General features: G+C 49.2%; 1 protein-coding gene across 1 annotated transcript in view; it reads left to right on the top strand.

Moving 5' to 3' along the window:
• LOC111673845 overlaps positions 1-23,365 on the top strand; it is a gene marked incomplete at its 3' end in the record, with an annotated part of 208,512 nt that overhangs the window by 144,606 nt on the left and 40,541 nt on the right. The window lies entirely within an intron of this gene.

The raw sequence follows: 23,365 nt of genomic DNA, 5'->3' as shown, positions 1-23,365 counted from the left end.
CTGGGCGTCCTTTCCACGGGATCCCCTCCGCGACGTTTTCGTGGCTGCTCGTGACACGGGGAAACTTGATTTGCAAGGGATCGCACTCTGTTCCGAAATATCCTGGAAAGTTCCTTGACGTAACACTCGGATCGTTGTCCAGAAATTTCCTCAAGGAAGCTCTTCGTGTTCTAAATCAAGCAATCCGTAACTGAACGAGGAGATAAAGACCGCGTACAACGTGGAAGTCGATGAAACGTGGATTCTGGAAGAGATAGAGAAATCTCTAGGCGAGATTTCCTCGGAATTGCGGAATTGCGAGATCCGAAATCCTGGAACGTAATTTCTTGAGGACCGTTCCGCAGATCCAGAACGCGACGAGTGCCTGCTGGAGTCTGCAGGGTCGTTCATTAAGGATTCTGCTAATTCCGGAGATTTCGGGCGGTTCGTTCAGGAATTTTCAAGGGTTTTCATATAAGCGAGATTTTCATCACACGGGAAATTCCGAGCGCCGAAGCCCACCTTTGGCTCGCCGTTCGGTTTTAGTGTTCATCTGCAAATTGCAGGAGGAAGGGTCCCGTTGGCCCGGCGGGACGCTACCGAGAATAATCCATCGGGTAATGCGATCCCTGAAATCGGAGCCTCCCTTGCCAAAAGGGGATGAGAGAGCTCGCAATATGCACCAGCCGGCTCTTTGCCGATTTCGGGGCGAGCTCTGGGGCGTCCATTTGAGCGAATCTCCCTCCACGAAGAAAAAGAGGTTAACTTTGTTATTCCAGAGGACAAAAGTCGACCCGGTAACCCTGAGACGATAAGCGATAACGACCTCGGAGCATGGCCTCTTTCGTTCCACTTTTCTCGGAGGAAGCTCGCCCTAGTCGATCTCGAGGCCACCAAAGATGGCGACGGGCGATACGGCGTTTTAGGTGAAATCCTCCCGCAACGGCCGCAGGAATCTAGACACAAGCCCTGCTTATATATCCGTTATGAACTATCGAGAAGATTTCCCACTAAAGAGATTACACGTGGGTCCAGTCGAAGAATCGTTCGCCAAAGTCAACTCGTCGATGGCTTAACCCATAAACGTATACTTAAAGTGATATGAAAGTGGCATAAAGAGGTTTCGTTCGTGAAACTTTTTTCCGAACTGTGTGCACCGAATCGTTTAAAACTCTACAACGCGAATACGGTGGCTATAAGAAAGGTCTCAACACCCATGAAATTTCAATTAAAAAAAAATTTCTTTATAGATATTTTCAAGATTTTATCATAAAAAATGGAATTTCATGAGTGTCAAGATCTTCCATATAGCCTTTATATTTACGTGCTGAAGTTTGAAACGATTCGGTGCATCCAGTTCGGAGAAAAGTTTCATGAACGACTGAACCTTCTGTTGCCGCTCTCGTGTCACCTTAAATGTTAAGTATTTAAATGCCAGAAAAAATGTGCCGAGTAAAAAGTTTGAACGGGATTTTTTAATCTCTTGAATGGTAGGCACTATGGATCTATGAAAGAAAAAAAAAATACTGGGAATCGAAATGCTGCCGGTGTTCATAAATTCACGATGGCGACTGTGCGCGTAGCCTGGCAAGATGGACGCTGCAGTCCCTCGTCTAAAATCTCACTTTATGCTCTATCCGTCTCTTCATAGATCCATGGCCACTCTCAGGGACGCCATTGTGGTCGGGGGTCGAGGGTGTCCTGGGAACGGGAGTCCCGAGTTACCAATTCCGTGGAAGGACAAAGGAGCGGCTTCGGGGCGCGACAAGGAGACATCGGTCAGACGGGTCGTCTGCGTGTGACAGGCCGTAGCTACTTACGCCCGGCTGCTCGTTCATTCGCTCGATTAATTATACAATTAATTAACGCCGCCCCGCCTCTCACCTCGAGGACCTTAGCGCGTTTGCCGAAGGAGCCGAGCTCGAGAACCCCGCCGGATATCTCCAAGCAGCGACGATACCCTATTGGCTAATTAATTATCAGACGCGAGAAGAAACGATTTTTGACGGCGCTTAGCAACGAGGCGTCGCGACGCCGATCCCGACTCGCTTGGCTATGCGCCCCGCGATGAGCATGAAATTGCGCGAACCCCCAGGGACGTCCATTGGCCGAGCGGCGACGCCCTCGGGTGATCTCGGCTAAGTTCGTTACTCTCCGCCGCTGATCGACCGGTCACGACCGGCTTACTCGAAAGCTGCGGGCAGCCGCGCCGCAGTCGGCGTTGGGAGTGAATGGTAAGTAGTACAGCCGGTCTTCGATCCGACGGTTTAGCGCCCGGATCGCCCTTTTCTCCTCGGATTGAGAATAATTACTCGGTAAGACTCATTTACAGATATTTCCAGTAACGAAGGTAATACTCCGTTTAATATATTGTAATGCATTGTAATATATTAAATGAGACCGTTAAGAACAATCAGAGTTCATCTTTTGGTAAATGCCTCAGCTGTACCTTCCAATATCACAAAGACCTCTCGTATCGGGTTCATAACCTCGAAACTCGAGACAGGGTGCCCAGGGTACCGATATCTCATTAGCAGCGGTGCGATCGCGCGAACGACCCGGCTTCGTTACGGGGAAGGAGCGGGACTTCACAGGCGTCTAGGGATGAATTTCTCCGCGGTTTAATTTTCGGCAGAAGCACGTCGGGCCATACCCGCCATGCTCGACGTCTTGACGCGGCACGATACGACGCAGGCAGCCTCATTGGCCGGATGTATCGCGTTCGTGGAAATCCCTGTAATATACGCGTTGCGCTCGGTCGGTAAACTCGGCGGGCGCGTCGGTAAGTCAGAGCAGCCGGGCGTGGAAATTGAGGGGTGCGCGCGAACACCGGAGCTATTTGCCCTGGCACGCAGGGGATGTGTTCGGGTTATGTGGGATGTATTAACGCGATGTCACGATACATTTACTTCTGTTGGGCTAGGTTCGGCGTTCTCGCTAGCGAGAGCGAGAGCTACGACTAGCGGAAAGATTGACTTACCGTGATGGGGTGCTTTCGCCGGCGCGCATCGCGACGCATCGTGATTTCCCCGATAAATTACTCAGGGCCACGTAAATCGTTCGATCGTTGATTCAAGGAGAAATTCGGTGTAAAGTGAGAGAAATCGCGTCTTCCGCGGCTAGGCTTTGGACGAGCGGCGTGAAGGTGGATAGCGATAAATCGCCGCGATAAATCTGCGCAAGCCGAGCGTATGGATTTAATCGACGTGGGGGCGTTATGTAATTCGATTTAAGCGCGGAAGGGTGATTAGAAATCGCTACGGTTTATCGCGCGGGGAGAATCGTTTATTGCACCAAGATGTCCATTTGAGGAAGGGAGATGCTAGAGCAGCTTTTGTGCATCGAGGTTCGTCCTAAATAGACGTAGACATGGTGTAGCATGAAATGTCCCTTGTTTCTTTCTCATCGACGCGCCCGCTTCGGTTTGCAATGAATTGGCCGCACCCTGCGTCGTTTCCGCCCTCGACTATTACTTTTTAATGGCTAGTTTTGCTAGAAAACTAACCTAACGGACGCGCCGCAACGTTTGAGCGCAATTTCCGGCGGGCGAATGGCCTTTTTCGGCGAGTGCGGCAAACGGTATCGCCGGCGAGGAAATGGCCAGCGATTATACAGTACTCGAAAATACCGCCCAAAGCCGATTCCGTGCCGGGCTATAAGAAATAATGGATATGTTACGTAATGGGCACGTTGCTCGTGAATCATTCTAATAAAACGAAAACCCGGGAAAAATGGGGACGGTTTAACGAGGGCGGAAGCGCGCGTCCAATTTTCTGTTTGCTCGTCAAACTGGCGGCCTTCGCGATCCAAGATGGTGCCTCGAAGGGCTATCACATGTATTCAATTTTCGCTCCGTCTTTATCGCCTTTTAGTCAGCAACAAACCTGGTTCTCACTCCGGTATCCTGGAGGTGCAACCTGAAGTGCCGGGTAATCCTATCCACTTCTTCTTCTTCCTCTTTTTCTTCATCGAGAGGTGACCGTCCCGACCGCATTCTCGGTCTTCTCTTTCAGAGTTCAAACAAAATGGCCGCGCCGGTGTCGCGATCGCGACCCGTGCCTTCGATACGACACTCGATATATCGCTTCCCGATCTCGATGGCCACGATGTCTACGATTATGCGACAACTTCGGGGACTGGATCGTCATCTTTGTGTATGTGCCCACTTAATCGTAACGGCGGGGGTCGTCGCGACGGAAGATTTCGCCCGGCGAGCGGAAAAGTTTCCAGCTTAGCACGGTACTTCGGCCACGGTTTGGCCGACCGACGAATCGAACTTTATCCCCGCTTAGCGCCGAAATCGGCGAGTTCTCGTCGCGCCGCCATGGGACGCCATGGGACGCCATGGGAGCCAACTCGGCCGAACTTCCAAGGGTCGTCGTCGCCCTCCACCCCCGCAGCTCTTTCGCGCGAAAGCGTCTTTACTGGCTCGCCGAAGCTTCCGCTAAAATAAACATGAGAAAAATCCTTGCCGACTGTACCGCTGTTTTGAATAGCGTATACATTAGCATGATAAATTTACACGCGGCGGTCGCTAGATTCGCGGTCTCTGGAGAGGGAATTTCTCGGATTTTCGGAACTCCACGCGAAGCTGTCTTAGACCGTCGAATTCGATTATTTTCCAAGTTTCCACGAAAATACGCGAAGCGCATATAAAAGTGTATTTTCGAGAAAGTCGCCGCTGCTCCTTTTGAGTCCGATTATTTTCGAGGATTTTACGTGGGTACTGTTTCGACGCGTTTTACGAGTTTTACGGGAAATTCGCAACGGCGACAACGGGCATTCCTCGCGCGTCGGTTTAAACGCTCATTATTCCCCGTGTAATTTCATCTGCACATTTTACGGCATTTCATTCTACCGCCATCCAGCGTTTTCCTCGGTTACGATTTTCCGGCCGCTATTCCTGCCCGAATGTCCTTATTCATTAAGCCCTTTACGAGTCTTGTCCTCTTGTCTCGGCTTCTCGCTTTTCCGCGAACCTCGAGGCTGGATTCGGAATGAAATGGAATTAAATGGAATCTAATTGAACCTCGTTTAATCGGACCGATCATATCGGGCATTCTAGGGAATCGAGTTCACTTGGCAATGGCTAACGACAAGAATTAATCGATCCCAAGTTTCGTCCTGACCTCTTTCGGGCCTGACAGCTTCCCATGGGATCTCGCGTATTTAGCATAACCTCAGACTGTACCTGTACATGTATTATGTAGAACTGTGCATAACAGTTTCGCTTAGCATACGCGGTAATCTCACGCCGAGGAGCTTTTGCGATTAGCATAAGAGCAGATTAATTTATACAATGCCGCCCTGAGATACGATGCATACGCGAGCACGTGTACGGCAGGCTTATTATTTCGCCAGGTATACGTACGCGCGCGAAGCGGAGGTGATCGATGGAAATTAGCATATCGAGGGATTTGAAATTTTAATTGTTTCCCGCCGGCCACCTCGCGACCCCTCTCTCCGTGATAACAAACAATGCACGCGTTGTGCATGCAACGCGAAGGCAATTCCTGCGATCGCCCACGTGGCGATTCATCAGCCCTCGATTTTTCACCGTCACTCTCGAAGTCATCCAATATGTGAGTTCAAAAAACTGGCGGATTAATTTTCTGCCGAGAAAGCGACGACTCGTTATCGCAAGGTGTGAAGAAGTGGGGAAAGGACCAGGGTCGCTTTTTGTCACACCAAGTGATTTCGTTTGCTTTAGCTCGCAATAAGGTTAAGCGCAATGGAGAACCTTCGGGGTGAACCTTCTGGTTCGGTCGGTCCCGTCTCCCCTCCAAAGCAATCCCCCTTAATCGTCCTCTTCGGCAACATTTCCACCGTTCCGATCCCCCCTCGCATAGCTGGCGGCTCTTGATTGCGTCCATCCTACTTTCATTACGATCCTCGACTTCTTTCGCCGCCGGTCCCCTCGACGTCATTATCGGGTCATCCTTTTGTCACCCCTCCTCGTCGCTCCTTCGAATTTCCGTATGGCGGCGACTCTCTCTTCCTCTCCTTCGCGTCCAATCCCGGCTCCCCCTCGTAATCGCCGCCTTAATTGCCCCACCTTCCCTGTCCTTGCATCTGCCCTTTCCGTCGCGTTTTTCCGCTCCTCCCGTCTTTTCCTCACCTCCCTCATCCTCCACTCTTGCCTCTGTACCTATCCTTCTTTATTCCATCCTCGTTGCCCCTCATCGAAAGTATCGCTCCCTCCGTTGGGTTTTTCTCTCCCTCTTCCTCGATTCATGTCTCTGTATTTATCCTTCTTTGTTCCGTCCTCGTTAGCAGGCTACACGTGACGATAAATCGCCGCGATATATTTGTACAGATTTAATTGACGTAGAGAGATTATCGAAGAACTTGACTTAACTGCGTAGGTTACAAATCGCTGCGATTTACGGTGAGGTTTGTAGCTACCTTTACACTTCTTCAACCGGCTTTCGAGTTTCTCGGATGTTAGATGTCACTTTTCCACCGACATTCATTTTTATCCCGGGCATAAAGAGAGCGTAATGCGCCCATCGGGTCGACGTTGTGATTGCATTTGCCCGGAAGTTTGTCCGGGGCCGGTGCTGGATGGAAGTGACGTTCTTCGATTCCCTCGCCCTCCTGGGGAGAACGCTCGATTGTTGACTTTTTCCGGAAAAGTTTCTCGATATCGAGCAAGCGTATCGAAGAGTTCGTTGCATACGCGACGTGGCTCGTCTCTTGGAGGGCCGACTTCCGGGGAGGGAGGAAAATATCCGGCCAAGAAGGTCAATTTCGTCCAACGCCCACCAGTGATGAACAAATTCGGTGTTGGCTATGCAGTCTTGGTCTTGCAGCTCGAGTATCGATCTTACGCGATCCAGATTTGCTCTTGGTCCTGTGCTTTCTAGAAATGTTCCATCTTTATCACCATGTCTCCTAGTGATGCCCTTTTTGCAAGACCAAGCCCTGGACCGCATTTGCTCGTCATCGACACAATCCACACCCAACGCACCCAGGACTCATAATTTGGGCGATGCCGCGTAACAAACCCAGTCGTAATTCCGTTTTTTATTGCCGACCGGGGCTTATTACGGGCGCCGTACGCCACGCTGCAGTGCGCACTACATTTACGATCAAGAGTCCCATAAAGCTAGCATGTCCACCCAGAAAAATTGACCATCAAATTACCGTAACCGTAAATTTTTCTCTCGCAGCGTACTTCATCCCGGCAGTTTCAGCCCCTCCCGGGTGTCCCTCCATTCTTCCTCCTTTCCTCCTCGTTTCTCGTCCTTCGGCTTCGCCCTTTACAAGCTACCCTCCTCTTCTTCATGGCGACTGGCCAGGCACGGTCGGTGATGCATGCCATCGCGAGCCGCGTGCAAAGTGCACCGATGCACTCACATCCGCGTGTAGACTACACCAATATACACCTACATACGTGGACAGGGCACCGGTGCATACTTACATGCGTCCGAGCCATACCGATGCACATTTACCCGCACGCAAAGTGCATCGATGCACCCTTGCGCGCGCATCCGTCCGCGTCCGTCCATCACTCATTTAGCGAGTGCAGAAAGATTAATGGCCGCTCCATGCAAATCACTAGCACGACCGTGGCTTGGGTTACCGCGATTACGTTCCGCCGTGCCGGCGAGTCTGCCCGGGAACATGAAATCGATTCATTTTTGCGTTTAACTCGACCACCGCTCGCGCCGTTCGTCCCAATCCCTGTTGCGCCCCGTCATGGCGTTTTCATCTTCCGGCTCGACGCAAAACTCGAATATCGATCTTATCCTTTTTTTTTTTTATACGAAATCACTTCTTTATCGAGGCCGATATATCGATCTATCGTACGCATTCGTCCCAATCTCTGCGTTTTCAGTTTCCGGTTCGACGTGTAAATCCAGTCGCGAGTCAACCGGTCGATCGAATATCGATCTTATCCTTTTTTTATACGAAATCATTCCTTTATCGTGGCCGATTCGTCGATCTATCATACACATTCGTACAAATATCTGCGTTTTCAGTTTCCGGTTCGACACGTAAGTCCAGTCGCGAGTTAACCGGTCGATCGAATATCGATCTTATCCTTTTTTAATACGAGGTCACTTCTTTATCGTGGCCGATTCGTCGATTTATCGTACACATTCGTCCCAATCTCTGCGTTTTCAGTTTCCGGCTCGACGTGTAAATCCAGTCGCGAGTCAACCGGTCGATCGAATATCGATCTTATCCTTTTTTTATACGAAATCACTCCTTTATCGTGGCCGATTCGTCGATCTATCACACGCGTTCGTATCAACCCTTGATAGCCTTGTATGGTGCCTCCATCGATCGAATATCGACCTCGTCCTTTTTTGAAACGATAGCGCGATTGCAGAGCGGCCGATTTGTCGACCTATCGCACAAGAGTCGGGTTATTGACACGAGCGAGCGATTCAACGTAACGAGAGCCTCCGCGCACGCGCGGACGCGACGCGTGCGCCGCGTTGACACGCGCTAGAGATAAACGCTGGTCGCTTCTCGGCTTTCAGAGACGTCACGTGCCTCTGGTAAGATCTGTCGGTGTAGGGATTGAGTCACGATCGGTGTCTACCATGGGATGTTCTTAGAAGTCTGAATCTATGGCAGGGAATTATTAAATAAATTTTATAAAGACATTTGGGAGAGTTAGCCAAGTACATTCAATACGTACGGTGTATAGGCGGGTGCAGATTTATATATTTAAATTTAGACCCTGATTGCGTTGTACATTAAAGCAAAGGGTAAGATGTTAAAGCGATGGCTGCGATTTGCTGTAAACTGTGAGAAATTAAAAAGTTAAAAATTATAAGAAGCTCGTTATAGGGGACATTTTTCCCGTATTACCGGGGCGCAGTAACCGCGTCGTCGACACTTGAAGAACTTTTCTGATAAAGTTCAACAAGCCCTCGCCTCTAACGAGCTTAAAGTATCGCTTCGCTACTTTAATACTCCATTGCTAGACAACTTTCGCGGAGCAAGTAATGCAAGGGCAAGATTAGAAGCCGTAGGAACCAAAGGCCGCTGGGAGAATAACCTAAAACGCCGAGATCTCATTTACGCCGAAATTTGGATTTCCTCTAACCTCGAAATATACATGCCGATTAGCGAAACCGCGAGAGAAGGTACATTCGGCCATTGAGGCGACACCACCCTACAAAAGTGTCCCGACATAGTACCATAAAGGGTACCGAACTACCGAAAAAAATTATTACTAATATATTCAAGCCAGGTTCGCCTTTACCTTCGAAACCGGAACAATAATTATGTATAGTCGATATATGTGTATACCTATCTCTAGTTGCAGCGTTATAGCGTTATAGCGCCGCCACGAAGGCGGCGCGTCTCGTAAAACGAGAAACGAGGACTCGTTTAATGACTGCCGTTCTGCAACGCTTCATTTTTCATCGGTTGTCATGCGAGGGAATGAAAATTGACGAGTGCCATTGCCGGCCGGCAGTTCGCCGTTAATTTCCACCGGGTTTTTATTTCGCGATCGCAAGTGCGCCGGCGAATGGCGGCCATCTTTTCTTTCGCTCTCGGAAAGGTCAGCCCGACGAGAGTCATCCACGTGCGCGTCGTGAAAGTACCCCGAGAAAAAGAAGTCTACTCGAGCGAAACAAACATACTGTTGTTTGAATCGCGTATAACTGAAAGAAACAATTATTTCGTTGGGAAGAGAAATGCTATCGTTGATTTCAACGAATCTTGTTTACTCCTCCCGACGTTTCTTCGGACGTATTTGATCGGAATATTATGTCGAGGTGAAAAATCACATCGTTAAGTTGAACGAATTTTGTTTACTCAGTCTGACATTTCTTTGGACGTATTTCATCGTAGAATGTTGTTGTAAGCAGTGGATATTTCTTTGAGGTACTTAACTTTTTTCTTTTCTTTTTTTTTCTTAGGGTATCCGCTAGTGGCGTTTCCCCGTCGAGTAGGAAATCAAATGCGACTTCAAATGCGTAATGAAAGGGAACACGTCTTTTATTTACCATCTCGCAATGTTGCACTTCGATCGACGAGGGAAAATTGCCCAGAGCTTTCCATCTTTCTCTCGTCGAGGTTTACGAACGACCGGCGACGACGCCGCAGGCATCCGATTCGCATGATTTCGCAATTTAAACTTCGCCAAGGCGCAAGTCGCGTGTCGCGTGTCGCTAAACCGCTTTGCTGTCTTCTTCTTAAGCCCCATCTGCATCCAGACACGATTCGTATCCGGGAACGAACTTGGATCCGCTTGCCGGTTCCACGGGCGGAACTCGTTGTCGAGTTGTCCATCTCCGGCAAGTTCGCAGCGAGGTGCACCTACACCTAGGAATTACGAATCCGATGCGAATGCCATTATAGGCAAATAAATCGCACACTCTGAATGCCCCTAAAAATAATAGTACTAAATACAACCGTGATAAATGATACAGGGTGGAACAGAAACAGTAGACACGATGTATACAGCGCTATCCTAGTTGAAAGTGGAGTCGTAAAGTCCTGTACTATTTTTCCCTACAGTGCATAATGGGCCCTTAAGGGGATGTGAAAGTGACATCCGAAAGCTCAATCTTTCATAAAACTTTTCTACGAACTGGGTGTCTCATATCGTTTCATACTTTAAAACGTAAATATGGAGACCCTGAGATAGTTCCTCAAACTCGTGAAATTTCATTTTTTATAGAGTATTTTTAAAATACCTATAAACAAATTTGAAAAGAATTGAAATTTCATGAGTTTCAGGACCTTCCCTATAGTCTCCCTATTCACGTAGTAAAGTTTCAAACAATTCGATAAACCAGGTTGGGAGAAAAGTTTTATAAGCGAAACCTCTTCGACGCCACTTTCACATCACCTTAACAACTAATTGAAGCACAGCCACTCAATAGGGCCTCCATAACCATATACCGAAGTTTCCATCGATTAGGTGCATCCAGTTTGGAGAAAAGTATTATAAATATTTTCACGTTTTATGTATATTTAGAATGACCCTTTCATACCGTAATAATTTCCATGAAATTTATATAGCAGGGTAGGCAGGCTTCAGGAAGTCGCCTCGTTCCGGATTCGAGAATCGGCTTTAGGGTCCTCAGCTTTAACGTTAACCTTCATATATCACTCGCTTCCCACGGGTCGAGTTTAAATTTAATTTCCCGGTGACGCGGGGCTGCCGAAAGGCGTAGGTGGGACCACCGTGACGCGTGGCGCTCCTCGGGGTCCAGCGCGCCTCCTCGGTGTAGCGAGAAGGACCTAGGGAGGTGCATCGCCGCACCTTCGGTGTCTCGGTCCCTCTTGTGGCGGGCAGAGAGGAGCTTTCGCATTCGGCTCTCTCGTTGGCCTAATATTAGCCAGGCCCAGGAATTATGCAACCGCGAGGCTCCAGCCGCTGCGGCCTGTTGCCAGGTCGCTGCCAAGACTCGCCGGCTCGCATAGGATTCATTCAGCGCCGAGCTTGCGGGCGCACGTGCGCAAAAGCACCCCAGCGAAGCCGAAAGCACCGATAAATCTCTACCCGCGGCGTATTTCGAAAGCTCTCGATCGTGACGATCGGCCGCTGCACGCCGCATGCCGGATTTGCAGCGAGACGCGTCGCCAGGGGCTTTCGGATTGCTCGTTTGCGTCTGGCTCTCCGTGATGCGGTTTTGTGCTTTTCAGACCCGATAAAAGCTCGCCCGATAAAAGGGGACCCGCCGGGAAACTTCTGTCCCCACCGCCGACGACTCTTGCGACCTTACTTTCCTCCCTCCGAAGAACCGAAATGTCGTATTTTCATCTAGGGTGATTTTTTAATAACCTCCTGATTTCTCAGCCATTCTTATCAAGTTGAAATGAAACATTCGTTTCATTTTCGGCACTTGATAGCACTTCGATAGTTTGAATGCTCTCTTCGTTTTTCAACGCCGAGGAGAAAAAGTTCCAACGAACGAAAGGAATATTTTGTTAATTCAAAGAACAATTATTTAACTGAAATCAATAGGGATGAATTGGATGTCACATTTCTTCGGAATTGTGACAATTTATTTGAGTTCACTTGGGTCAAGTAATTGTTCTTTAAATTAACAAAATTTTTCTCTGGGTCAATGCGTTTCTTTTTCTCAGGGTATTTATCTTCTATCAGCAGGTGGAGGTACTTTCTTTTTTATTTTTTGAGGACGCGCGAGTCGGTCGGCGCTTCCGTGGCGATTCGCGGATGTTCGAGATATGGCCGCCGCGAGGCCCTCTTTCGGATAACTCGAATGTCGCCACCAAAGGTTCTTTCTCGCCTCTTCTTTCGCGTACGTTTCCTCGCCTCGCGTGTCCGGTGTGTACAATGACCGAGGCCGATCTCTCCGCGTTTCACGTCACGATCCGGAATCGGAATTTCACGCTCGGCCATTCGCTCCGGGTCGAATTCACGGCCCGTGCGTCGTACGTGTCCCTCATCGAATAATTCCGCCGAAGGACCTCGCAGCATCCGAAAGGAGGAGGACACGCTTTTTCCGAGCCAGGAGGACGAGTCCTAATTGCCGACTTTCGCCGAGGTGACACAATTTTCAACGGTCCTCTCCTTCCTCGAGATATCCACCTCGGAGCACTCTCGGCGTTTGGCACGAGGACCTCCCGAAAAGGGTTCCAATATTTTCCTAGGAAAAATTCATCTCGACTCAGGATGTCCCTTTCCCTCGGAACGGCCTACCACTAGGCAGCAAAATCACTGGAAAGACCTCCGCGAAGATACGGGAATAAAAACTGATTTAATTTCCCTTCTGGCAGTGCCAAACGCCATGGGTTAATTTTATCTCGAAGACTTTCGTCTTTCTACTCATTTTATAAATACTGGTCAGTAACGTAGAAATCGTAGATTGGGACAGATATGTGGATTAAATTGAAAAATTAGGTAATCTGACGTTGGCAGAAGAGCAGGTGCGCCGCGACGCGTAATCCGCCTTCTTTTGTCGCGCAACTGCCGATATTAACCCATTGCTGGCATATTGAAATGTTACACTAATGGAACTCATACGCCTCGGTATTACGGCTCTTTCGAGTTTAGCGTTGAGATTCGCGGAATAAGAAAAATGTTCAGACGGAGCTGCAAATCGTTGGCGAATTACCTCTCGATTTTTTTTTCTCTCATCAGAGTGGACGAGCAATTCTTTTTTGGCATAAATGCGGTTACGTCTCTCGAGGGGAAATTCCGTATACGGCTCTACGACAGGTCGAGTCTGCCCTGACCTAGGAGAGTCGTGAGCAAGCACTGTCACGTGACTGAAATTTTAACGAGCGATTTTAAGAGACGCACACCGAGGTCGGAGACGCCGAGAAAGGAGGCACGATGGGAGAAAAACGCAGCTCGTTCGCGTTGAAGATCGGGGCTCGAGTCCGCGTCACCTTGCACCAGCTTGAATATACACAAACGGTCGTTAAAAGTAACCACTCCGAGTTGCATCGCGTGTGTACCCTTGGTTGAGCACCGCAAATGATAGTCGATGCACCGTTACGGGCTAATGTCGGTCGAGTCGGTTAGCTTGACTGGTTTGACTTTTGCGGCGCTCCTTCTGCTCTCCTCCAGCATCTGCTCCGTCGTCCCGACAATTTCTCGATATTTCATTCGAACGTTAATTGATACGTAAATCAACGGGCTGCGTTAACGGAGCCGCCGGGAAATGAAGCCGGAAGATGGCCGACCGGAGGTCGCCGCGCCATTGTGCGATCAGTTTGGCTCGTCCTTTAAGGTGAAGTGAAACCCCCTCAAATCAGTCGATTTAAATACAACACTTTTTTTTAAAGGTATTAGACCAAACAGTCCGAAACTTTGACACATTCAAAATTTGGATTTTTTAAAAACATTTTTTAACTCAACCCAGACCAGAACCAAAATGGCGTCGAGCTCTCATATTTCGATCAATATACAATTATCGAGGACTCTGATATGAGAATCGAAAGGGTCAGGACAATTTTACGATAATTTAGAACACTCTGGTAGTCGATAAACTCGCATTTGAACGGGATAAAGGTAAAAGAAGTGTTGTATGCGCTTCTATGCTAAAACGATGGGAATACGAGGTCTCGGAGTGAAAATTTAATTGACCTGGAAATCACAGATGGCGCAGGGGGTACCTCTGCAGTCAATTAGGGCCCCAGAAAGCATGAATCCAGAGGATTTCTGGCGTTTTACTTCGATTTCTTTATAATTATTGTACGAAAACGACAGATGGAGTATGCTATTTGGTACAATACCCACTATAATTCGACACAGCTGTCAATATAAAAACAAATGTCGGCAACGTAGACATTTAGAAAAATCTTCATCGATGTCGATCAAGTTCCTCGACATGTTTCACTTCACCTTAAATTCGACTTCTCAACTTGACCGAATCCGCGGGAATTCCCAATTCCGCGGGCCAGTGGTCGTTGGATCCCGAAACTTCATCGCCGATATTAGCCCACGGTCGGGGCACTTCCTGGTTCGTCGTGGTCGACTTCGCGGAGTTGTCTAATCCAATATGACGCCATCCGACATCTTGGAAACGACGACTTGTTCAGAGCGCGGGTAATGACCAATTTCTGCTTCGGCCCCAACTTGTCCCGTTTCTGTCCGGGCTCGATGAAGTTCTCCGAGATGTCGAGAAGGTGAACAAAGATCTCAAACGAAATCAGTTATTGTGTTAAAATGTGAATCACTCGAAGAAAGCGACGCGGAACGAGTACTTTGCTTACTTTCAGGCCTGAACAGCGTAATGGCGCGTTATCGGTTTCCCCGTCGCCTTATCTGCCCACGGTCTTAAAAATGTAAATTTATTAACAAGTTTCGCCTTATATGACACTTTATGGAGGATTCTTTAAACCAGTTTGCAAGATTGTAAGGCCTGTTGAATGCAGCTACGAGTGTCTTACGAATTTGTCGTTCCGCGTCTGATTAAAACTTCCGATAAGCCTTTAATGAGTACGCCTTTTTTATGGGCATTCTTTTTTAAACACCGAATACGATCTCCGTGGTCAAGCGACACGAGGTTACCGCTCGGATGGGAGAAGAATACCCTGGAAAAGAATTCCGAGAGACCTTTCTGCGACTCTAATGTACGGCGCGGCCATTTAGAGTGCTGCATGGACGTCCGTCCCAGCAACGGTTCTATTCAGGCTCTCTGGCTCGCTTCTATTCGTTGACTGACGCGGTAATCATATTTATGTGGATGTATTCGCGGAATTTACAAGCCTGGCAACTCCCATCCGTCATAATACTTCGCGCGGGAATTCTCTGCCGGTGATTTTAAGAGGTCCGTGTCGGACGGAGGAACTCGTCTCTAGTTCTTGCCCCGCTTGCTTTTTCATCGCCTCTATCTTCGTCACCATTACTCCGAGGGCTGACAGAGAGAAATGAAAGCGTTCTTGATAAAGCGGGCTGCCACATAATGCTCGACTTCGATCGCCCGATATCGGATTAAACCCACCACGGAGCCATTTCTCCATCTCGTTCCTCCCTTGAAGATCCTCGCGGCGAAATCTCGAGGACGTCGCATCGATCCTCGCAAAGCGTCTCTTCCGTCGTACCGACGGAAGTCCGTCATCCGTTTTAGCTCGCCAATGGTCAGGCACATTGAATAAAAATAGCTCCGATATCCTTCGCTAATGGAAGGCCTCGTTAACTGAACTCTTCCTAGGAAACATCCGCCATGTTCCGATGTTCGTAGAGCTCGGTGAGAACGCGCGTGATCGCTCCAATTAATTTTCCCTACCACGCACCGAGCAGATCGGTTTCGCGGAATCGATCCCGGAATCGATCAAGAGCACTTTTTTTCAGCACGACCTTTGCCCCCTTCCCTCTTCGAGGGAGTGCTAAAAAAGTACCATCGCGACTCCCATGCATCCGAAAAATAATTCGGCACGTTCAGGTTGGGACCAACAGGTAATTAGGTAATTAGTCGACGATGATAAGGAACTATAAATTATGTAAAATCGTCCACGATCGACCCAAAAGGAATTGTTCGATTTCCGACACGTTTCTTCTACTTCGTCCGCTTGTTCACGCAGTCTAACAGCCCTCCGGGTCTTCCTAATTAAATTCACAAAGAAGTTAAAAGAACAGGAGCCTGTCTCCGCGTTGCATTTACATTTAAATACCCGCTCGAAATTTCAGCTCTAAATGCACATTCTTGGGATTCCCTTCGGCTAACGTCAGACTGGAGGATCTGGGATGAAACATATTTTTCCAGGCGTTGTCATATTAACATAGAAATCCGTCTGATGTGAATAAAAAAAGGTGAGATTCAAATGTTCGTCCAGGTGCATCGAGGTACGTCCTGATATCGCGGCAAGAGGAACGATGTTCCTAAACACCGCGTTACGTCTAGTCTCTTGATTTCAGGAAAAAAAAAATTGCGGACTAGTTACGTTATTTTCTTATCATTTATTATTAACGGCAGAATATGCAGAAGTGATTTGGCGCGAGGCAACGCCTTCGCAATTTCACGACGCGACGTCCATACGTTCCGTGCAAGTAACCTACGGTAATCCGATCAATCGATTTCTCTTCTCGTCCGAGCTGCCACGTTTGACAGCGAGTTCATCGCACTTGTACACATCCGATGCATGCCAATCAAGGGTTCCCTCCAGGTGGAGGGAAAGTCGCGCGAATCGCGTGTCCGCTCGAGGAGAAACGACCGTGGAAGGAGGTGCACGGTTGCATTAACGCCGACGGCACGATGCATCGCAGGGGCCGTAATAATACAAATGTAATTGACATTTGTATTACGAACGCGAGGTCGAAGAACCCTCGCGATCCCCTCGGCTCGCAGGAAGGGAATCGTTTACTCTACTTTACCGACAGTCGGTGATCTCGCGTCGGCAGGTTGCCCACCCCCGCCCGCGGTCCGTCATCCCTCCTCCTCCGCCGCCGACCAATCACGTGACCGGCGCCCGCATGCGGGCCAATAGGGGTGCCCTCACGTGACCCGACCCGTCCAGACGCGCTCCGGCAGTCGGTGAGTCAACATCGCGGACGCGACGATCCCCGCGGGATCGATTAAACGAGATCTTCACCGACTCATCTCGTCACGAGATGCATAATGTAACATATTGTAATATATGACAGCTTGTAAACGCTTTTTAACATCAATCAAAGGCAGTCAAAGAGGTAAAGAAATCTTTCTTTCTACGCGAGCCCGCAACGGAAGTTATTAAAGCGCCCGCGGATATACGTCCTCGTACTTTCTGTACGTCTGGAGTATACGTAGGCGGGGACGAGACGTTAATCTCTGCGTCGCGACTCGCGCGGCCTCAAGGGCGCCCCGCGGTGGCCAACGAGGTGTGAACGGACTTTAAGGAGCGAGACGCGAGGCGCGAGTAATCGCCGCGATTGCGCGCCGAGTAATTGCCCCACCGTTAAGTTTAATTGTCCTCCCCGGCACGATCGCCTCTCTCGCTCGCGCCTTTTCCCCGGGCCTCTCCTTCTTCGTCGGGCGAACGCGATTCCGCGGAATCGGCCGAGATAAGAGTCACGTGCACGGATGCAAAATCACCGAAGACGTCTGGCGGGGTAATTAAATCACTCGCCCCGAGACGCCATTACGGTTGTTAGCGGCCTTTCTCGACAGGCGAGCGGAGTATCAATGAAAGGGGCGTTCGATTTCTCCCCGTCGGCCACTTCTCTCCGTTTCTTCGATAATACTCGCTAGACGTTATTTCCCCTCGTCGCGGGTTCCCTCGCCTATGCACACGCCACGCGCAATGGACTCGCCCGTTCGGAGGCACGCGGGCCGCATCACGGGAGGCGCAGCCTGTGTAATTAGTTTAAAGTGCCGATTGCCGTCCGACGTACGTGATGTATCATCAGCTGAAGAGAACTTCTAGAGCGGCTTTATTATTACCGGCCTCGTGGCTCCGTTAATGGGCACCACTGTACGCACGTTTTGGTGTGATGCAACGAGCGGAGTCACGCGATTCCGCCTGGCGGATCGGCCGGCGGACCTGTTAGGGCGCGTTCGCGTGGAAATCCCCGTTCCGTCTCGGTGTCACGTGGTCCGCCGAAAAGAAACCCGTCACGTGGTCCCGGCGAGGTCACGTGGCACGCGTCACGCGCTGCATGAAATGGGGAAGGGCGCTGAGTCCGGCGCCCTTCAGTCGCTTCCGCGACGCCGACCGCGACGGTCGCCCGTAGGTAAGTGCGCTCCGCGGCGTCCCAAGCTCTCGACGCCACGGACCGTGGCGTTATTCCGCGTCCGGATTACGCGGGACCCATTAGCGGCCGCACTCGTTCCGCAGCCCGGCCGGCACCCCTAATGGACCGAGGAGCCAATCGACGCGCGATGCCGTGTAATTTTCAATTTCATGCAGCGATTCTTTCACGACTTACGTAACGCCACGTACCGCGTTCATTTTTTTTTTCTTCTTTTATTCCTTTTTTTCCCTTTCACCGAGCTCACCTCGGCGAAGGCCCGAGAGGACCGTTACATGGAGGAGGTGAAGTTAAGGGCCGAATTCGAGACAATCGAGCAGTTCTCCCTTTGAGCCGCGGACTCCTAACTGGAGCGCTCTAAATACGCGTCTATACGGCATATAACTTTACATCATAAAACTACGTCATAAAAGCCCGATTTATATCGCCATCCCGACAAGATCTCCGCGCTTCTGTATGTCCGTCTCTCTCTCTTTCTCTCTTTTGCTACCCTCGACCGGCACTCCGCACCTCTTCGCCCTCTTTGTCGCTACACACGGAGACACGGATATACGCCCATAGATTACCTCTGAAAAATGGCCGCGGCAGAAAAGTCTCTCGATGTCCCGTATCGGCCATAACTCACTGCCCTCGTAACGACGGCGGGCTGCGATTTTTATTTCGCCCCTCCCTTCACCCTGGGCGGCTAAGCTCGGCACTAAAAAGAGAAGTCGCGCGTTTCTCGCGTTATTAGCGGATAGTAGGAGGTAGTAGATCGTGTAGCTACCGGGGGATACTTCGAGCCGGCGTTTTTACGCCGCTACGGGCGCCGATGTATTTATAGAGAAGACGTTTCGCATTTGTTGTCCCGTTCCGGCTCGCGGCCCGCCGATGGAAGGCACGTTTATGAACGTTTTCCGAGTAACCGAGGATCGGCCGCGCCGAAGGGACGCCGAAGACGGAGAGAAACGTCCCCGAGGAGGACGAGAGGGAAAGAACCCGGACCGACAAGGAGGGGAATAATTTGGTTACAGTTACTGTAACAACGGTGATTCTAACCTTGCCAATAGTTGTATCCATAACGCTGCGCTTAGTTGGTGATCGTCATTTGGAATAGTAATATTCACTATAAAGCGAAGTTACGACAACCAAAATGTTGCAACTAGTACCTTGTAGTTACCTCGACCAAACGGTGAAGTAATATCGTTACTTTGGTTGCCACAACCTCCTGACAAAGTTATCCCATACGTTGCCCTACAGCATGGTTACGATTATCACAATTGTCATTTTTCTGATCATTCTCTTTTCTTTTTTTTTTCCCCCGGGCAGTCAAACTTTTCCCGCAAACTGCGTCGGTTTTGGATGGTTACGGAATATTAAAACTGGGTTTAAATTATTTCCCAAGGAAGGTGGAAGGGCTGGAAGGGTGCCGATTCCTGGTACCTCGCGATATCTCGATCACGCCGATATCTCGATCGACGGTCTTCTGGAAGTCCATTAGGATCACGCAAGCCGGCACCTTCTTCCGCTCCCGGAAGTGCCGAGGTACGAAAGCACTCCGTAGGCATACTCATTTAAATCTAATCCCACGTAATCGTCGCGTGCATTTCGCGACAATGTCGCCGGGGCGGTCTGATCGGCGAAGTTGCGAGAAGTGCGAGGGAGAAAAAGAAAGCTCGGTGGAAAGTCCCCAGAAGAGTGTGACGGAACGTCAAGTATGGCGATCGTTAACGCGACGCTACCGTGCCGTGAGAACGGAAACGTTCGATAAGTACTTTTTGTAATCCCCTGTACCGAGAAAACTCGGACGTGAGATCGAGATAGGGATATTCCCCCGATACGAGGTGTAATTCCCCAGACCGCGGAGTCATTACACGTGCAAACACGCGCTAGAGGTGATTAACAGTCAAATTTAATAATCGCCAACTGGACGCGCTAATTGCTTACTAATTATATGGATATTCCAAGACTCTCCTCGGGCTACCTGTGTGGCATGGTATATTTTCATGCCCAGTGCCCCTTATAATTGTACTTCAAGGTACATCGAGACATATCGTGCTGCCTACACTTGTAATCCCCGATTTAAACATATGTCGGTAATCGAATCGCAATCGCGACTGGTTCTGTCCCTGTTACTGACGCGAGCTACGAGTACTCCAACCGTTACCTGAATGAAGCCAATCACATTCGCGTGGTATCGCGAAACGACCATCGTTAGTTAGGAACACTCAATGAAAACGAGTTAACGCGTAATACAGGGCGCCCAGCGTGTACACCTGTTAGTATCTAGATGGTCGCCGGTCAATTCTAATAACTCCGCGCCAGGAACTATGGCGATCTTGGTGCGTAACTCTACGAGCGAATTCCTCCACTTCGATATCAGCTGGTCTGATCATTTAGTTGTAGCTTGTACCGTGGACTTTGCAAGTCCAACGTACTACCATGTACCGACGGTGAAATCCCGACTTTTGTTGGACTCCGACGTTGAAGCGATAAAATTGTTTTTATTTTCAACAGCTTTACAACTTTGAATCCGGTAAGGCCCTTAGGCGGTAGTTCGACGTTTCTAGAGCAGTCTGCTCCGTTCGGTACTATTCTCTGTTCTCTTCCGTTCTTGAAAAATCTAGTCCTTTTGTTAACGCAAGAACACGTACGCATGAGGAATCTAAAAGCTTATTAGTTGACTCGTAGGTTCGGAAGGGAATTCTCTCCAGTGATTCGTCGAGGGTTTTTACCAGGAAATAATCAGTTTTCTAGGGAAATACATGAATAATCTGGCTTTCTTAGTAAATTGGAGAAATCATGGCATGTTTTCTGATCGAGGGTTTCGGGGCAGTTCGTGGACTCAATGTGGATGAGGATAAGGATAAGTGAGGGCAGGGTGCTAGTTTTGGACAGTGTTTCTTTGGAATATGCTTAGGCTCTAGATATGTAGACTAATCTAAGTATTAATATTATAATAATGACCTAACGGTCGAGTTTAGACGCGTCATCCAACACTTTTAAGGAAACGCTGTTGGGATGGACATCTCTTCAGGATGAGCCGAATCGTCGAAGAGACGATCTCCCGAATCTCGGTACACGTTAATTCGATATTTTAGCCATAATTTGTCCCTTCCATTCCTCAAGTCCCATTCTAATATACTCCATTATCCTGCAAAAACGTCCACATGTCGACTTAAGGTGAAGTGAGACCCCCTTCAAATCAGTCGATACGAATACATTTTTTTTTAAGGGTATTAAACCAAACTGTCCGAAACATTGACACGTCACTCCTGATCATCTAAGAATTGTTCTGACACATTCAAAATTTGGATTTTTTAAAAACATTTTTTAACTCAGCCCAGACCAGAACCAAAATGGCGTCGAGCTCTCATATTTCAATCAACATACAATTATTGAGGGCTCTGATATGAGAATCGAAAGAGTCAGGACAATTTTACGATAATTTAGAACACTCTGGTAGTCGATAAACTCGCATTTGAACGGGATAAAGGCAAAAAAAGTGTTGTATGCGTTTCTATGCCAAAACGATGGGAATACGAGGTCTCGGAGTGAAAATTTAATTGACCTGGCAATCACAGATGGCGCAGGGGGTCCCTCTGCAGTCAATTAGGGCCCCAGAAAGCATGAATCCAGAGGATTTCTGGAGTTTTACTTCGATTTCTTGATATTTATTGTACGAAAACGACAGGTGGAGTATGCCATTTGGTACAATATCCAATATAATTCGACACAGCTGTCGATATAAAAACGAACGTCGGGAACGTAGACATTTAGAAAAAATCTTCTTTATCGACGTCGATCAAGTTCCTCGACGTGTTTCACTTCACCTTAAGTTTGCCAAGCATCCGGGAATATCGCAAACCGCGGAAACCGCCTCCGATCCTCCCCCACGTCGAGTTGGACCGTTCCTCTTCCGTCGTTATTCCGTTCCATCCTGATAGGTTCTCGATTAGCATCGAATGTCGTATTCGAGCCAATCGATATTATCGCGACCAGAGGCGGGGGGGCATCGTCGATTCTCCGAGACCCACCAGACGAAAACGACGAGCGCGACGTCGACGACCACGGCGACGCAGACGACAACGACTCTTATCTGTCTCCCGGAGATAAGGGAGGACCTGGCGCGATCGTAAAGAATCCGCTCTCGACTCCTCTTATGGGACGGCGGGCGAAACGGGCCGGTTCGCTCGCAAACCGTCTCTGCTTTCACCGATCCCGCGAGGCCCCGCGATTTCGCGTTTCTCTTTCAGCGTATCGCCGAGCGGTTTCATTAACCCCGTGCCGACTCCTCGTGTGTACTTTTGCAAGCCCCGTGAGTTATGGTCGAAGGATAACGACTGATTCGAGGAGAAACGGGCGAAGCTAAACCGAATCGCCGGCGAGGAAAGCGCGGAATCGCAGCGGCCCTGTTTTCCGGGCGCGGGGTCAAATTAGCGTCTAGCTAATAAACGACTCGCGGGAGGCGATCGGAGGAAAATCGGACGACGAGGTAGAAAGTCTTCGATTAAACTGCGCATATTTACGGGCACTTAAACCGCCGTAACCCGACGTGGTTCCCTGCGGGGGGTCGCCGTTTCCGGCGAGGATTTTCAGCGCGCCACTTAGCTTTTTTCTAGCAATTCCTTTTTTTCGTCTCTGATTTAGTGTCGACTCGTTTCCACCGGTTCCGCGGTGTAAGCAAGGAATAGGTTTTTTATTCTCAACGAGACTGGATTTTCCTATGGTCTGTTCGTTGAGTCAAAACCTCATCAAGAGATCAATTGGATCCGATTTTTACATATCGAGGATGGGTGTCTCTCGAATCTCGAGGATATTCTCACTTGCTCTTTGACTAATGTTGAACCATCTGATTGGAGCGAGGCGGCCTGATGAACATTTGAGCAACATTTTGATATGGACAATGCGAGGCACTGTTTCTCGAAGGAGGGTCCTCCACGTGGTTAGAAAATAGCTAAAGAAAGGACTCCGAATTATGACCCCGATCAGGGGGGTCTTCAAAGTGGCCACTTCAGGGTCTGCCATGGCGACGCATTTCCAAAAGGGGTATCGTGTGGCTAACAGACACCGCGGACTTTCTCCAGGGATTTGAGGAAGTCTGTGCCGACCTGGGGAAACGAACCTTTGGGAAATGCTATCCTAAAGTCAGTCAATCAGGGTTCAGCATCCCAAGTGCATCCCTTCCTAGGTTTCGACAGAGGAAAAGGAAGAAAGTGCATCGAGAATGCAACTTTCCATATTTTTTAAGATTCAGACTCAACTAGGACTTCGAACAATTCGGAGGTC

This window comes from Orussus abietinus, unplaced genomic scaffold (assembly GCF_000612105.2).
Source record: "Orussus abietinus isolate OABI.00-Male unplaced genomic scaffold, Oabi_2.0 scaffold115, whole genome shotgun sequence".
Classification (NCBI taxonomy): Eukaryota; Metazoa; Arthropoda; class Insecta; order Hymenoptera; family Orussidae; genus Orussus; species Orussus abietinus.
The sequence above is the reverse complement of the archived record's forward strand: the minus strand, read 5'-3'. Positions and strand labels throughout refer to the sequence as shown.